The following is a 20,217-nucleotide window of genomic DNA, read 5'->3' as shown; positions in this document are numbered from 1 at the left end:
GATTGATATTTACATGATTAAATGTTTCCAACATGTTAAGCAATCAAACTTGTTAAGACTTGATTAATTGAAATATGTTTCATATAGACAATTGACCACCCAAGTTGACCGGTGATTCACGAACGTTAAAACTTGTAAAAACTATATGATGACGTATATATGGATATATATATATAGTTAACATGATACTATGATAAGTAAACATATCATTAAGTATATTAACAATGAACTACATATGTAAAAACAAGACTACTAACTTAATGATTTTTAAACGAGACATATATGTAACGATTATCGTTGTAAAGACATTTAATGTATATATATCATATTAAGAGATATTCATACATGATAATATCATGATAATATAATAATTTAAAATCTCATTTGATATTATAAACATTGGGTTAACAACATTTAACAAGATCGTTAACCTAAAGGTTTCAAAACAACACTTACATGTAACGACTAACGATGACTTAACGACTCAGTTAAAATGTATATACATGTAGTGTTTTAGTATGTTTTTATACACTTTTGAAAGACTTCAATACACTTATCAAAATGCTTCTACTTAACAAAAATGCTTACAATTACATCCTCGTTCAGTTTCATCAACAATTCTACTCGTATGCACCCGTATTCGTACTCGTACAATACACAGCTTTTAGATGTATGTACTATTGGTATATACACTCCAATGATCAGCTATTAGCAGCCCATGTGAGTCACCTAACACATGTGGGAACCATCATTTGGCAACTAGCATGAAATATCTCATAAAATTACAAAAATATGAGTAATCATTCATGACTTATTTACATGAAAACAAAATTACATATCCTTTATATCTAATCCATACACCAACGACCAAAAACACCTACAAACACTTTCATTCTTCAATTTTCTTCATCTAATTGATCTCTCTCAAGTTCTATCTTCAAGTTCTAAGTGTTCTTCATAAATTCTACAAGTTCTAGTTACATAAAATCAAGAATACTTTCAGGTTTGCTAGCTCACTTCCAATCTTGTAAGGTGATCATCCAACCTCAAGAAATCTTTGTTTCTTACAGTAGGTTATCATTCTAATACAAGGTAATAATCATATTCAAACTTTGGTTCAATTTCTATAACTATAACAATCTTATTTCAAGTGATGATCTTACTTGAACTTGTTTTCGTGTCATGATTCTGCTTCAAGAACTTCGAGCCATCCAAGGATCCGTTGAAGCTAGATCCATTTTTCTCTTTTCTAGTAGGTTTATCCAAGGAACTTAAGGTAGTAATGATGTTCATAACATCATTCGATTCATACATATAAAGCTATCTTATTCGAAGGTTTAAACTTGTAATCACTATAACATAGTTTAGTTAATTCTAAACTTGTTCGCAAACAAAAGTTAATCCTTCTAACTTGACTTTTAAAATCAACTAAACACATGTTCTATATCTATATGATATGCTAACTTAATGATTTAAAACCTGGAAACACGAAAAACACCGTAAAACCGGATTTACGCCGTCGTAGTAACACTGCGGGCTGTTTTGGGTTAGTTAATTAAAAATATGATAAACTTTGATTTAAAAGTTGTTATTCTGGGAAAATAATTTTTATTATGAACATGAAACTATATCCAAAAATTATGGTTAAACTCAAAGTGGAAGTATGTTTTCTAAAATGGTCATCTAGACGTCGTTTTTTCGACTGAAATGACTACCTTTACAAAAACGACTTGTAACTTATTTTTCTGACTTTAAAACTGTACTTTTTCTGTTTAGATTCATAAAATAGAGTTCAATATGAAACCATAGCAATTTGATTCACTCAAAACGGATTTAAAATGAAGAAGTTATGGGTAAAACAAGATTGGATAATTTTTCTCATTTTAGCTACGTGAAAATTGGTAACAAATCTATTTCAACCATAACTTAATCAACTTGTATTATATATTATGTAATCTTGAGATACCATAGACACGTATACAATGTTTCAACCTATCATGTCGACACATCTATATATATTTCGGAACAACCATAGACACTCTATATGTGAATGTTGGAGTTAGCTATAGAGGGTTGAGGTTGATTCCAAAATATATATAGTTTGAGTTGTGATCAATACTGAGATACGTATACACTGGGTCGTGGATTGATTCAAGATAATATTTATCGATTTATTTTTGTACATCTAACTGTGGACAACTAGTTGTAGGTTACTAACGAGGACAGCTGACTTAATAAACTTAAAACATCAAAATATATTAAAAGTGTTGTAAATATATTTTGAACATACTTTGATATATATGTATATATTGTTATAGGTTCGTGAATCAACCAGTGGCCAAGTCTTACTTCCCGACGAAGTAAAAATCTGTGAAAGTGAGTTATAGTCCCACTTTTAAAATCTAATATTTTTGGGATGAGAATACATGCAGGTTTTATAAATGATTTACAAAATAGACACAAGTACGTGAAACTACATTCTATGGTTGAATTATCGAAATCGAATATGCCCCTTTTTATTAAGTCTGGTAATCTAAGAATTAGGGAACAGACACCCTAATTGACGCGAATCCTAAAGATAAATCTATTGGGCCCAACAAGCCCCATCCAAAGTACCGGATGCTTTAGTACTTCGAAATTTATATCATATCCGAAGGGTGTCCCGGAATGATAGGGATATTCTTATATATGCATCTTGTTAATGTCGGTTACCAGGTGTTCACCATATGAATGACTTTTATCTCTATGTATGGGATGTGTATTGAAATATGAAATCTTGTGGTCTATTATTATGATTTTATATATATAGGTTAAACCTATAACTCACCAACATTTTTGTTGACGTTTTAAGCATGTTTATTCTCAGGTCATTATTAAGAGCTTCCGTTGTCGCATACTTAAATAAGGACGAGATTTGGAGTCCATGCTTGTATGATATTGTGTAAAAACTGCATTCAAGAAACTTATTTTGTTGTAACATATTTGTATTGTAAACCATTATGTAATGGTCGTGTGTAAACAGGATATTTTAGATTATCATTATTTGATAATCTAAGTAAAGCTTTTTAAACCTTTATTGATGAAATAAAGGTTATGGTTTGTTTTAAAATGAATGCAGTCTTTGAAAAACGTCTCATATAGAGGTCAAAACCTCGTAACGAAATCAATTAATATGGAGCGTTTTTAATCAATAAGAATGGGACATTTCACCTATAACCATGTCTTAAGCCTCTTTAGCAGCCTGGTAAAATCAAGTATTACTAAAAGTTAACATGATCAAAGTTACCGCACGGAGCACACCCCTTGACCCTGCTATCTCCTAGATAATATGAAGTTAGCTTGAATGAGAATGCACTCCGACTCTCCAGACACGTCACTAAACTTAATAATCTTTTGCTTTCAAGTAAATTACAAATAACCAACGTTTTTGATCGTGCATCCTATCTACACTGTCTAAATAATATTTCAAACAAACACACATTTCCACGGCTTCGGGTGTTAGTCTTGACCTTCTTTCGAATATAATTCGACCACTAACAGAAAAGACTGATTCAGAAGCTATCATTGAAGCTTTGAAGCGTAAGTCACAAGTCATAGCAGATAAAAGTGGAAATGTGACTTCCCTTTCTTTCAACCAAACCAAGATGTCAAACTTTTCAAATTGTTCGGGACTTGTATTGTTTACAAAGTTCATAACCATATATTGTCCTAATTTTCTTGATGGAGCTGATGATCGTTGATGCTTACTAGTCTCATCGTGTATACTATTACAAAGGCTACGATCCGGCTACCGTTGAGTCAATAATTGAGTTTTGTTGTTGACCATATTTTGATGCGTAAAGTGAAAATAATTTTTCATATTTATCTCTAAACTAGTAAAATGGCCCGTGAAACCACGGGTTTTTTTTAAATGAAACAATTTAATGATATGTTTTAAGTATTAAGTTAACGTAAATGCTAAATTCATTTAGTTTAATGACCCGTGGAACCACATATTCCGACTAAGAAACTTGTCATTGTTTTTACAAACATATTGATATATGATCATGGGGATATTTTATCATATTGATATATAAGATTGTACAATTTGTTTTAAGGAATGTACATATGATGATTGAAGTGTTTTATCATAGGGTTATACATAGCGTTTCAAATATTGTACATATGATCATGGGAATGTGTTACCATAAGGTTGTACATAATGTTTCAAATATTATACATTTGGTAATGAGAGTGTTTTACAATAATGTTATACGTAATGCTTTACATATTGTACATTTGTTTAACATATTTTAATTTTTATTAAATATAAATAATTACTTTAATGACATCATCATGGATGTCTTAGAATTTTTTTTTTTTTTTTTTTGATTTATTTTTAAGTTTGAGAATTGTTTGTTTATGACATCATCAAATTAGAGCTTTATTAGATACTATAGATAGATAGATATAAATACTTTATATATATAGTTCGGATCATATGTATTTTCGTCAATCCCATTAGATATAAATACTTTATATATATAGTTCGGATCATATGTATTTTCGTCAATCCCATCCTTTAAACCCAAATTTTCTTGTACGTACCTTAGTAAATATTCTACGCCTTCAACATTTAATATTGGATTAAGCGTGACGGAACAAATAAAAATCAAAGGTAAATTACAAAAATATTTTATAAATTTAGCTTTCATAACGCTAGCAACTTTTTGAAACATTTTACTACGTGAATTTCCAAATTCGTTTAATTTAAACATCATTAAATAAAGTTGGTTTAAAACTAGTAGGCTAGTTAGGTAGGTAATGAACACTCAATAATATAGTTTTTTTTTTTTTGGAAAAGCAATTTTGGTATCGAATTCTCTCATTTGCCACACACACACCCGTTAGGAAGAAACTCCTCGCATCCATCACGCAAAGCGTACCCGGCATGCTTTAGGTTAACTGCTTGGTTCGACCTATTTTTTTAAGGATACGGACCCAGAACTAACTGAGGCTTTTTATCACTCAACCAATAGTTTGGTGGTAAATAATATAGTTTTGCCCTTTAAAAACTTGTATATTCAATTAATTTATATCAATCTTGGTCGGTTATAGAAAGAGACTTATTTCTAGCAACAAGTTGTTCATTAAATCGTTTAAAGTACTACGTTGTCATATTATATTTTCAAACATCAAACAATTAGAATTCCCCCTAGTCTTATTATGAAAGTAAGGTCCTAGGAGTGGTTCATTTACCAAAACGTCTATAGTTTGCGTGTCGTTCGTTGCCAGAACTATATATAGTTACTAATAAAGTTTAAAATTTTGATTTTAGTTTATCACATACTTTTAATGCCGCTTGCATGACCAAATTTATAATATGAACAGCACAACGGAAATGAAAAAAAAAACACCATCTAAGTTTGGTTTAAAACGTAATCTGAATAATTCCATAGCTCTAGTATTATTCGAGGTGTTATCAAGCGAAATCAAAAAAACTTTATCATCTAGATTATATGTATCACTCAAACAGTTTAAAAGCAATTGTGCGTTTCATTAATAACCACGAATCGAGATGAAACTAATGAGCCGTTACAGCGAGATAAGAATTTGTTGTACCATGTGGTGCGTTCCAAACATCATAAGTTTTAGACACACCATATAAATTTGAAAACCTTGAATTATATCGTCTTTAGCCAATCCCCATAATTTTTTAGCGTCATTTCGAAGAGTAGTACGACTTACTTGTTAATAACGTGGTTGTAGTCGACGCTTGATGACTTTCGTAAGCTTAAAGTTGTTGAAGTGGTTGAATAGAAGCGCTTGTTAAATGACAAACTTTGTAAAATCTAAACGAAACGCTTCATTATCGTATATAAAAATACCACCATCGGAACCAGGAGTAGCTTGCGACTCCTCAGAAATAACCGTTGTACAAGAATTTTTATGTTCGCTGAGTGTAGTGCTAGAATGGGATTTAAGATAATCATAACATCTCTTGCAACGAGCCATTTTTGACCCGTCTTTCATAACATACATATCGAAAAAAGTCCAAACATTTGAATTTAGGGTAGTAGTAACAATATAGTCAAAATGGGCATTTGTGTAAATTTTGTTTCTTGACATGCTTGAAACGGAAGCAGAACCCGAACTCGAATTCGAAGCTTAAGAGTTGGAATCCTTTATAACAAAGAGAGTAATTAAAGTATTTAATGAGATATTTGAAAGTGTTTTAGCGTGTTTTCAACCAAAACTATTAAGGTCAATTTATACTCAATTTTTTGGGGTAAATGGTCCAAAAATAAGTTTCAAAAAATATATAAAAAAAAACGGCTAGAATACATAGCTGTAAACGTTCAGATCCTAGACCCAGGTTTTAGCCGGTTTTGGTCCTACCCGCCTTACCCTGTTTAGTTCAAACGTGGAACCCAGTCCTGCCCGAGTGACCGAATAGGGTATAGAAACGACCACCCGGTATTCAATACCTGGTTTTTTATACCCGAATTCGGATATTATGGCTGGTTCAAATCGGGTCCGGGTAAAATTTGCACCTCTTAAAGCTATGCTATTGGTATGAAGCATGGCCCATTATTTCTTGGGCTTTTAGAGTTCAGCCCATTTTACGAACCATCATTTAAAAGCCCATCATATCAACGGGTAAGATGTACGCTACGCGGCTTGATTGACCATGCCTTTTGTTGCTTATATAACATTCCTAAATCCCCTATTTTTGTCTTCAATCTCCTTTCAGCTTTCATTGCATTTAAAAGCTTTCTTTCATTAGGAGAAAATCTTGGAAGAACAATTGAACGAGGTTGCGTTGTATATCGCCAAAAATGAGTGTTTACATACGCATCTGGAATAGCATCGTTGTTAATAAAAAATGAATATTTCCAATCATTCGCAACATCAGTAGATTGCCGAAACAGTCCATGAAATTTATCAAACAAAACCAATCTTTGTCACAAGTATTAGCTCGGCAATACATCTCGAAAATTATGATTTTGCGAATGGAATAAAGATTGAATTTATCAACACTAACGCCATAGAAGTTTCAAACAGCCAAAAAGAAATCAGTAAAAGGGAGGCGTAAATTGGAAAATGAAAATGCACGAGCATAAATTGCTACTTTTTCGGGAGGTGGGTGTGTTAGGAATTCGGTAGGCCCTAACAAGATAGGTGCTTCATCAAACCACCAAACACACAAACGACAAACGATTAATAAAGCTAGAACGATAAATAAAAACGATAAACGACACAGGGTATTTAACGTGATTATATCCCAACTCTAAAACACGGAGAAGAGTTTACTCCACGGGCGCAAACCAGAGATTTTTCTTCTATTAATTTCGTGCACACATTACAATGAGGCCAGGGGTTACAATTTATAGGAAGAGTTAAACTTGTCCACCAAGTTAAACTTGTCCTTCAAGCAAAAGACATTCCATAAATATCTATTACTTACTCCATACTCTATTCCTACTAGAAGAATTAATTAAGGCAAAAGAATCTCTACGAGTTGTTCACCAAGTCAAGCTCCCTACGACTTGTTCACCAAGTCAAGCGCCTTGTTCATCAAGTCACGTCTTGTTCCTTTGATCAAATTCTTTACACCTTCAACAATCTCCCACTTGAAGACTTTGAGCAAACTCTTCACTACTCAACAATCTCCCACTTGAAGATTTTGAACAAACCCGAACATCAATCTCCATTACAACCAAGAACGTCAAACCACCATTATACCGCCAAACTCCATTTGGGACACGCACACTCATCACATACGTCGAATGAGTAGACTTTCGATACAAGGTCTTCAACACTACTTGTCTAAACTAGAAATCAATAACCGCCTCAATTGTCAATGTTGTTCAAACACCCAATAGCAACTCCCGATCTCCTCTCAGCTACGACTTTTGATACCGTCGGAATCAAGCATCCGGGTCACGCCGCTCTTCCACACCTGAGGGAAGGAAGTCTTTCGACATCAAAACCGCTAAGCTTCAACCCGATCTCCAGTTACTAACATAGGCCATCTCGGTTTCTTGCACCACCATCTTCTTACACAAGAAGATCAATTGAAGTATTCAACTCTTCAATTATAGGATTCTTCATGAGACTACATGCCTCACTGATCACTCTAGACATGTCCAATACCGAACCCACATGTCAATGATCACCCTCGTATGGGATTTCACCGTCTATCTATGATTTTCCTTCCCAGCAATCATAAAATCCAACAGACACCCTCGTAGACTCTTCATCAAGGCTCCAGTGAGAACAACCTCGAAATTTATCACCTTTTCAATTTTCCGCTTTCTCGCTGGTACACTGACCTCCTCATAGCTATGAATATCACAAACACCATCTTCTCATCCCAAGCACGCTCCCACTGTACGAGTAAGAAATAAAATTGCGGCTATCCGAGAACATTCTGGTTCGTTCCACCGGTCAGTTTCAAATCTCTTTGCCATTCGAGGGTATACTTGCAGCATACAAGTACTTTAGTGTTATACGCACTAATCATGTGAATACCAGAGACCCACATTGCATAATCGTCTCCATAACTCCCACTAATCATGTGAAATAATTGCGTCAACAACAAACAATCGAGGAAATTGTTTACTGATATTTTCCAGGTACGTTAGATTATACAAAAATAATTTCTTTTTCCTTAAATAAGTAAAATCAATAAATAAATAATATCGTTACAAAGATCATCATTAAGTGTCAAATCAAGTCAGTAAAAGCGACGAAAGCAGATGTATTTTCCCAAGGTAAAAAGGCATTTTATAACTTTATTATAGTTTAACTTCTTCATGTTTGCAAAACGAAGACATCAAACTGGGGGAATTAATGATGTATCCTATGGTTTACGCGCATAAAATTATCATTTCTATGTAACATCCCGCCTTTTTCCGTTTACTTTCCGTTTATTTATTTAAAGTCAGTTATATGATTATAACATCTTTCGTTAAAACGCGTTTTAAAGTAACTCGTTTAGGTAATACACGCACCCGCTTTAAACTTGAGGGACCAGTTTTGCCATTTGACCAAAGGTGTGACTAGGTCAAAGAGTCAACTCTTTCCTCATCCATTCATTATCCATTTCCTTTTCCATTTTTCTTAACACTTTCAACGTTTCTCTCAAAACTCCAATTCAAAGATTCATCATCCATTTCCGATCTAGCAAGTGTTTTACAAAACAAATTACATATTTGGAATCCTTGCAACTTCCTCTTCGATTCCATACCAACTTCATCACTTTTGGGTAACTTTCTAAAATCACTAGATTCTTGGTTCTTGATGTTTTTAACTTATAAAAGTGTTAATTAGTGTCTATGGCTCAAGTCTAACATGAATATATGATTTATATGCGTGTTCTTGTCATTTTGATGTAACTAGCTTAAACTTGAAATGAGTGTGTTTGATCTTGAGATTTGGTTGCTTAAATGTTAGTAGATGTTAAAAGTGCGTGTATTAAATGTGTTACTAGCATCATTAGCTTCAATTTGGTATATAGGTTGACTTGGAAAAGTCTCATTAACATGATTAAGGATTTTATGATTTTTGGTTAGGGTTTGGTAGCTTTAAACGTGATCTTTGATGCATTAAAAGCCTTGCAATGTTGTTGGTAAGTGTTTAGTAGTATTGTATGTTTAATTACCTACGAAACGGCGTATTATATGTGTGCATTTAATTCCCGAATCATGAATGTGCATTTATGAACTTGAAAGTATTTATGATGAACATTAAATGAGCACTCAACTTGGATTTTGATTTTTTGTAAATGATGTTTTTAATTGATGAAAGGTATTTAGTTGTGTTCCTCGTTAAATTACATTTCAAACGATATAAGATACGCATTTTAAGTGTTTACGGTTCATAAATTATGCTTGTTTGAAGTTTGGCTCGTTTTGGACACTTGAAAACTGCCAGAATTGTGGAACAGATACATGGAGCGGTGCTCCAAACCCTTGAGCGGCGCTCCAAACCCGGCTGTCCAAAAGTGCACAATTTCGTTTAATTCTAACTATGCTACGCCCCTCCAATTAACATGAAACTTGGCCAACATGCTTATATATGATTAAAAACCTCGGAAAAATAGTTCGGGACCCGACCCGAACGTGTTGACTTTTTTGTTGACTTTGACTTGACCAAAGTTGACTTTTGTCCAAACTTAACTAATACTTGTTTAAACCGTTCTAATCCTCTTGTATACTTGATTCTTGCATGAAACTTGCCAACTTGATTCACATGCTATATAATCGAGTCGTAATGAGCCATAGGACTAATTGAACAACTTTGACCAACCGTGTTTACCGTTATTGATACAACCTACTTGTTTAGGTCAAGACTAGCATCCGTTCTTACACACGTTTACTTGTGAAGTACTTTTATTCTCTCGTACTCAAGGTGAGATCATAGTCCCACTTTTACTCTTTTATATAAACTTTTGGGATGAGAAAATATAAACGTCTCGTTTTACAAAGTGAACACAAGTACGAAAACAACCATTCTACGTACGAGTTAGAACGAAAAGCTTAAATTCAATTATCATTAGATACACTTGCAGGGTGTAAGCGAGAACTTATGTTGTATGGCCATACGGGTTTGACAAACCCTCATTCAGACGGTTCGCTACCGTTAATCGGATGAAATGTATTTTCGGGGATAAGTGTATATTCTGACACTATATTAATGGGGTAACGTGATAGTTAAGCCTTGATAATTGGGTGCTCGTGATATCAACTTTTAGAATGGATTACTATTATTTCAACATTATAGAACTTGTGGTTCAACATACTTACTTACTCACTTACTTACTTACTTAAACCAATGATTTCACCAACGTTTTCGTTGACAGATTCTCTATGTTTTTCTCAGGTTCTTGAACGTTATGTGATACATGATTCCGCTCACTATTTTGATACTTCCTTGAAATGTCCCGTTCATATCGATTATAAACGTTTCATATTAATTGATTTCCTTGCGAGGTATTGACCTCTATATGAGACGTTTTTCAAAGACTGCATTCGTTTTTAAAAAAAACCATAACCTTTATTTTATCGTTAAAGGTTTTAAAATCATAACGTAAATTATTCAGTAATGATAATCTAAAAGATAACATTTTTCACACGACCATTACATAATGGTTTACAATAATATTACACATCGATTTAAATCTCCGAATGCAGTTTTTAAACAATATATTACAAGCATGCTGACTCCAATTCTTGTCCTTAATTAGCATGCAACAGCGGAAGCTCTTAATAATCACCTGAGAATAAACATGCTTAAAAACGTCAACAAAAATGTTGGTGAGTTATAGGTTTAACCTATATATATCAAATTGTAATAATAGACCACAAGATTTCATTTTTCATAAATATCCATCTCATATCAGGCATTTCGCATAAACTGCATAGAGATAAAAATCATTCATATGGTGAACACCTGGTAACCGACATTAACAGAACACGTCTAGAATATCCCCATCATTCCGGGACTCTCATCGGATATGATAAAATCGAAGTACTAAAGCATCCGTAACCCGGATGGGGTTTGTTAGGCCCAATAGATCTATCTTTAGGATTCGCGTCAATTAGGGTTTTTGTTCCCTAATTCTTAGATTACCAGACTAAAAAGGGTGATATTCGGTAATAATAATTCAACCATAGAATGTAGTTTCGCATACTTGTGTCTATTTTGTAAAACATTTATAAAACTGCATGTATTCTCATCCCAAAATATTAGATTTTAAAAGTGGGACTATAACTCACTTTCACATATTTTTCCTTCGTCGGGAAATAAGACTTGGCCACGGGTCGATTCACGAACCTATAACGAATATATACATATATATCAAAGTATGATCGAAATATATTCACAACATTTTTTTATTACGTTTTAACGATTTAAGTTTGTTAAGTTAGCAGTCCAACGTTAGTAATCTACAACTAGTTGTCCACAGTTAGATGTACAGAAATAAATCAATATAAATTATCTCGAATCAATCAACGACCCAGTGTATACAAGTCTCAGGCTAGATCACAAGTCAAAGTATATATATTATTTTGGAATCAACCTCGCATTACTACATATATAGTGTCTGTGGTTGTTCCCAAATAATATATATATATGGGTCGATATGATATGTCAAAACATTGTATACGTGTCTATGGTATCCCAAGATTACATAATATATGTTAGAATACATTATAATACAATATAAGTTAGTTAAGTTATGATTTGTATAGATTTGTTACAAATTTCACGTAGCTACAACAAGCAAAATTATCCAATCTTGTTTTACCCATAACTTCTTCGTTTTAAATCCGTTTTGAGTGATTCAAGTTGCTATGGTTTCGTAATAAACTAAAATTTATGAAACTAAACAGAAAAAGTATAAGTTTATAGCCGGGAATACAGGTTACAAGACAATAATGTAAGAGGTAGTCATTTCAGTCGAAAGAACGACATCTTGATGACCATTTTGAAAAACATACTTCCACTTTGAGTTTAACCATGATTTTTGGATATAGTTTCATGTTCATAAGAAAAATAATTTTCCCAGAAGAACAACTTTTAAATCAAAGTTTATCATAGTTTTTAATTAACTAACCCAAAACAGCCCCCGGTTTTACTACGACGGCGTATGTCCGGTTTTACGGTGTTCTTCGTGTTTCCAGGTTTTAAATCATTAAGTTAGCATATCATATAGATATAGAACATGTGTTTAGTTGATTTTAAAAGTTAAGTTAGAAGGATTAACTTTGTTTGCAAACAAGTTTAGAATTAACTAAACTATGTTCTAGTGATTACATGTTCAAATCTTTGAATAAGATAGTTATATATATATATATATATATATATATATATATATATATATATATATATATATATATATATATATATATATATGAATCGAATGATGTTATGAACATCATTACTACCTCAAGTAAAGTAGGTAAACCTACTGGAAATGATGAAAAAATAAGTTGAGCTTCAAAGGATCTTTGGATGGCTTGAAAGTTCTTGAAGTAAAATCATGATACGAAAACAAGTTCAAGTAAGATTTCCACTCTAAATAAGATTGTTATAGTTATAGAAATTGAATCAAAGTTTGAATATGAGTATTACCTTGAATTAGAATGATAACCTACTGTAAATAACAGAGGTTTCTTGATCTTATATGATTACTTGGAATGGATTAGAAAGCTTAGAAGTAGACTTGCAAACTTGAAAGTGTTCTTGAAGTTTACTTGAGTAGTTGTTTTGAAAGTTGATCTAGGTTAGGATTTATGAAGTAGATTGAGCTAGATTTTGTTGAAGATGATGAAGAATACTTAGAACACCAAGAGAGAAATTGAGAGAGATAAGTTTGATGCATGAAAGTTGAAAAATGAAAGTGTTATGGTTGGTGAAGAAAAACATGATCCTACCGTTGAATATAAGGTTCCATTAGTTTGTGTTTTTGTTAGATATTTCATGCTAATTGCCAAATGATGGTTCCCACATGTTTAGGTGACTCATTAAGGCTGCTAAGAGCTGATCATTGAAGTGTATATACCAATAGTATATACATTTAGAAGTTGTGTATTGTACGAGTACGAATACAGATTGAATACGAGTAAATAGTGTTACTGTAGTAAATAGTGTGTACTGTAGCAAATAGTATTTTACTATAGCAAATAGTATTTTACTGAAGCGAATAGTATTTTACTGCAGCAAAGCGAAAATTTACTGTAGCGAATAGTGTTTTACTGTAGCAAATAGTGTTTTACTGTAACAAATAGTGTTTTAGTTGTACATCTTTGATTTAATTGTATTTCTTCTTATATATATATAAAAAATAAAAACTTACATCATAAAAAACGATTATATAATTATCACAAGTTATGACGTTCGTAAATCATCAGGCAAACGGGGTGGTCAATTGTCTACATAAACTCATTTCAATTAATCAAGTCTTAACAAGTTTGATTGCTTAACATGTTGGAAACATTTATTCATGTAAATATTAATCTCATATAATATATAATCATGAAAAAGTTTGGGTCACTACATTGCTTGGATGTCGAGTATACTTGCATACATGGAGCGTCTTTTGGCTTTACATTAAATTTTGTCGCATGGGTTTCATTTGTACTTTAACGTTGTAATGTAACTAGTCGTTGAACTACTTTTGTAAACTTGAAACATCTTTACATTTGAAATGAATGCGACATATTTTGGTCAAACGTCATTTTAAAGACTTATGACCACGTAACGGGACCTAAGTAGACGACGCCGTCAATGACGATTTTGTCGGGTCGCTACAGATGGTATCAGAGCATTGGTTGTAGGGATTTAGAGTTCATTGGTGTCAACCTCGAGTCGTAGGGTACATTAGTGAGTCTAGACTACAACCGGCATATAGACTTGAAGTAGGAATTACTTAACTACTTGTGCATTTATACTCGAACTCTTCTATTTATATCTAACTTATATTCCATTTTAATCTCACGTTGTTTAATTTGATTGACACGCCACCTTGACTTCGTGAAATAATGTCGAATGCACATATGAATTAGGGTAATATAATTTCCGGGATTATATTACGGTGACTCATATGAACGTTCCAACATTATGACATAAAGAATTTAAGGCCAGTCAAGGAAAAAATTTCTCTTTATCCTCATTCCATATCACGGTTAGTATTATTGAGTATACTAATCAACGATATTCTTATGTTTTGAAGGAACAATGCCTCCTCACCATGTACCACGCCATGAAACACCTGAACAATCTCTACAACGAATGATAGCCACCGCCGTGGATGCGGCCATGGACGGTCACTCATCCAACAACAACAACAATAACAACAACCACAATAACAACAACCACAACAACAACAACAACAACAACAATGGGGCCGGTAACTCAAACGAGGGATGCTCCTATAAAGCTTTCATGGGGTGCAAACCTGATAATGCTAAAAACGAACATATATTTCATAGCATTATTCCTCAAGAAAGACAAGCTTTTAGTTGCAATTGTTCTATTTACAAGTGATATTCGTTTAAATAATAAAAGGTAAAGACAAAAGACATATTCGACGAATTGAAGACGCAAAGGTCCAAAAAGCTCAAAAGTACAAAATACAATCAAAGAGGTTCCAATTATTGATAAGAAACGTCTCGAAATCACAAGAGTACAAGATTCAAAACGCAAAGTACAAGATATTAAATTATACGCAAGGACGTTCGAAAATCCGGAACCGGGACCAGAGTCAACTCTCAACGCTCGACGCAACGAACTAAAAATTACAAGTCAACTATGCATATGAATATAATATAATATATAATTAATTCTTAAAATTAATATATATATTATATTATATTTATAAAACGTCGGCACAAGGAAACAAGCAACATGTGAGCTCTCCCAGCTGGCCATGCGATCGCATGGCCAGGAAGAAGAAAATCAATGCGATCGCATGGCATGAAAAGTCAGGCCACATCTCCTATAAATTCGCATTTTGGTGAACGCAAAAACATATATATCCATCAATCTCTCTATCTATATACGTAATATTTATATTTATAATTTATATTTTATATTTTAATTTTAATTTTAATTATAATTCTAATAATAAGGGTATGTTAGCGAATGTTGTAAGGGTGTAAGTCGAAATTCTGTCCGTGTAACGCTACGCTATTTTTAATCATTGTAAGTTATGTTCAACCTTTTTAATTTAATGTCTCGTAGCTAAGTTATTATTATGCTTATTTAATCCGGAGTAATCATGATGTTGGGCTAATTACTAAAATTGGGTAATTGGGCTTTGTACCATAATTGGGGTTTGGACAAAAGAACGACACTTGTGGAAATTAGACTATGGGCTATTAATGGGCTTTATATTTGTTTAACTAAATGATAGTTTGTTAATGTTAATATAAAGATTTACAATTGGGCGTCCCTATAAATTACCATATACACTCGATCGGACACGATGGGCGGGGTATTTATATGTACGAATAATCGTTCATTTAACCGGACACGGGAATGGATTAATAGCCACTAGAATAATTAAAACAGGGGTGAAATTATGTACAAGGACACTTGGTATAATTGATAACAAAATATTAAAACCTTGGGTTACACTCAGTCGACATCCTGGTGTAATTATTAAACAAAGTATTAAAATCTTGTTACAGTTTAAGTCCCCAATTAGTTGGAATATTTAACTTCGGGTATAAGGATAATTTGACGAGGACACTCGCACTTTATATTTATGACTGATGGACTGTTATGGACAAAAACCAGACGAACATATTAAATAATCCAGGACAAAGGACAATTAACCCATGGGCATAAAACTAAAATCAACACGTCAAACATCATGATTACGGAAGTTTAAATAAGCATAATTCTTTTATTTCATATTTAATTTCCTTTATTTTATATTTAATTGCACTTCTAATTATCGCATTTTTATTGTTATTGTATTTAATTGCACTTTTAATTATCGTACTTTTTAATTATGACAAGTTTATTTTATCGCACTTTTATTATTCGCAATTTCATTATCGTTATTTACTTTACGCTTTTAATTAAGTCTTGTATTTATTTATTATTTTACATTTGGTTTTAACTGCGACTAAAATTTTAAAATCGACAAACCGGTCATTAAACGGTAAAAACCTCCCTTTATAATAATAATATTACTTATATATATTTGTAAAAGTAAACTAATATAGCGTTAAGCTTTGTTTAAAGATTTTCCCTGTGGAACGAACCGGACTTACTAAAAACTACACTACTGTACGATTAGGTACATTGCCTATAAGTGTTGTAGCAAGGTTTAAGTATATCCATTCTCTAAATAAATAAATAAATATCTTGTGTAAAATTGTATCGTATTTAATAGTATTTCCTGCTGAAATTTAAAGCTATTTTATATACACCTCGCATAACATCAAGTATTTTTGGCGCCGCTGCCGGGGAGCAAATCTAGCTTAAAAGCCGGAAGCGCAACGTTATATAAAAAAAAAAGATTTTTATTTTTAAGTTTACTTTTATAAAAAAAATACGCTTTTGTAAAAATACGTTTTAAATATTCTAAAATATAAAAAGAAAAATAAAAATATAAATATTTTTAAGAGTTTGTTAAATATTTAAGATCTATAAAAGTTTCTTTATCTTTATTTTATAAAAATATAAGTTTTATTTAATTTATATAAATATATTATATAAATATATAAAACAGAAAAAATAAAACACAAATCAGAAAAAAAAAAAACACTCGAGTCCAGTACTGTAGCAGCCCAGTAACAGGCCCGAAACCCTAGCCCATGCGATCGCATGGCTGGGTAACTTAGGACTCATGCGATCGCATGAGCCCGTCTGACACGCCACAGTTTGACATCGTACTGCATTAATTACGGATTATAATTATTATTATTAATATTATTATATTTAAACCCTAATTAGGGTTATATATTATATTATTTAGTTTAGTTTATTTATTATTTGTATTATTTAGTTAAATTAGTTTAAATAAATTATAAATTTAATAGTTTTATAAAATAAATAATATAAAAATAATATTTTTATAAAAAATTGTACTTTTTACAACTTTTTGTATATTTTTATATTTTGTTTTTTTTAATAGTTTTAGCGTAATTTTTGTATTTTTCGCTCATATTTATTTTTAACTCATAGTTTTTGCCATAGTTATTTTTACTTCTAGATTTTTAGGCCTTGCCGTAAAATCCCTTAAGTGCTTTTTCTTTAGACTAAGATTTAGGTACTTTAGAATTTTGCGACGCCTTTTTAAGTTTTAGTTTCTTTTTAAGTTATTGCCATTTTGGATATAGTTTTACTTGTAAGCTTTAATATTTTTAGACGCCTTTTACCTATGTATCAATTATCATTCCAATTAGTAATTTCAATTTGCGATTATAATTTTAAGTTAGTTGCAGTGATAAGGTTGGGTTAGTCAAGTGTTTTTAAGTTTTATAAGTTTCTTTTATTTTTCCGTCACCTTTTATTTTTCAACCATTTTTCTTTTTCGACCTTTTTCGACGCACTCTTTTTCTTTCTTATTTCTCGCTATCCTAGTTTTTAGGACATAGTTTTTTTTATCTACTTCTTATCTAAATTTCTTAAAATTACGAAAATTTATTTTAAGTGGTTAAATTAATAGACATCAAAATTTTCTGGTTCGTAGTAATAGTTGGATTTGTACGTGGACCGGGTTATTGGAGCCAAACAGTCCTCAATTATATTGAGACCAAACGAATCCTGCCCCTCTGCTGCATCTTTTGGCTATTCGAAACGTGGGCAAAATCAGAAAAGTCTATTGATTGGATAACTTATTATAATTTTTCTTTCCTTTTAAAAACTAATAGGATATTCAGTGAATGCACCGAGCAAGACGTTCATCACCTTTTGTACGTTCACCACCTGTAACTAGATCAAGACATCTAACTAATATTGTCGCCGTTGATAATCCATTTTTTGAACCCGACCTCACAATTGAGAATCCGGAGAATATTCAGGACGATTCATAGATCCTGAACCATTAAATTTTCCTCCGGAACCACCAATCATTCAAACAGAGATTGTTGAGGAACGAACCATTAAATCAGAATCCTCTAGTGATTCCGATTCAACAAATTCAATTATGGAAGTAACAGAACCTTTAAGTATGGAAGACCGAATGAGAGCTAAACGCACTGGCCAAGGTTACGCAATTACTCATCCAGACATTAATGGTCCAGATTATGAAATCAAAGGACAAATTCTACACATGGTGACTAATCAATGCCAATTTAGTGGTGCGCCGAAGGAAGATCCAAATGAACATCTACGTACCTTTAATAGGATCTGCACACTATTTAAAATCCGAGAAGTGGAGGATGAACAGATATATCTCATGTTATTTCCCTGGACTTTAAAGGGAGAAGCCAAAGATTGGTTGGAATCGTTACCTGAAGGGGCGATCGATACATGGGATGTTTTAGTTGAAAATTTTCTTAAAAAATTCTTTCCTGCATCTAAAGCCGTAAGACTTCAAGGAGAAATTGTTACATTCACACAGAAGCCAAATGAAACTCTATATGAGGCGTGGACAAGATTTGGAAAGTTATTAAGAGGATGTTCGCAACATGGTTTAGATACCTGTCAAATAGTACAAATATTCTACCAAGGATGCGACATCACTACAAGGAAAGACATAGATATAGCAGCTGGTGGTTCTATTATGAAGAAAACCGAAACTGATGCTTACAAAATTATTGATAACACTGCTTCCCACTCACATGAGTGGCACCAAGAAAAAGATATCGTTAGATCATCTAAAGCAGCTAGAGCCGATTCTAGCCATGACTTAGATTCCATTTCCGCAAAGATAGATGCCGTCGAGAGACGAATGGAAAAGATGACTAAGGATATTCACTCAATACGAATTAGTTGTGAGCAGTGTGGAGGACCACATTTGACAAAAGATTGTCTCGGTATTGAATTAACAATGGAACAAAGAGAGAATATTTCATACATAAACCAAAGGCCTGGAAATAATTATCAGAATAATTATCAACCGCCAAGACCTATTTACAATCAAAACCAGAATTATAACTAAAATATTCCATACAACAACCAACAAGGTCCTAGCAATCAACAAGTATCCAATAATAATTACAATCAGCAAAGACCTAATTTTCAAAACAAACCACCACAACAAACCGATGATAAAAAGCCGAATTTAGAAGATATGATGACGAAGCTAGTTGAAACTCAAACGCAGTTTTTCACATCTCAGAAACAAACTAATGAACAAAATGCTCAAGCATTTAGAAATCAACAAGCTACTATTCAAAATCTGGAACAAGAAGTAAGTAACCTAGTAAGGTTAATAGGTGAAAGAAAACCGGGAAGTCTACCTAGTGATATAAATGCTAACCCCCGAAATGAAACAGCTAAAGCTATTACCACAAGAAGTGGTACAACACTTAAACCACCTGAAATACCTGTAACTTCTGATGAAGCTATTCCTACTCCACAAGAACCACAACCTGATCAAGATAAGGAAAAAGAACCGGTAGTTGAGAAGGTTAATGAAGATAACACAATTAAGGATAAACCTTATGTTAAACCATACCAACCACCACTTCCTTACCCGAGTAAAATGAAGAAAGAGAAACTTGAAGCCGAGCAATCCAAATTCTTGGATATGTTTAAACAGATAAA

The sequence above is a fragment of the Rutidosis leptorrhynchoides genome, chromosome 6, assembly GCF_046630445.1.
Source record: "Rutidosis leptorrhynchoides isolate AG116_Rl617_1_P2 chromosome 6, CSIRO_AGI_Rlap_v1, whole genome shotgun sequence".
NCBI classification, from domain to species: Eukaryota; Viridiplantae; Streptophyta; class Magnoliopsida; order Asterales; family Asteraceae; genus Rutidosis; species Rutidosis leptorrhynchoides.
Note: the sequence above shows the minus strand (reverse complement) of the source record.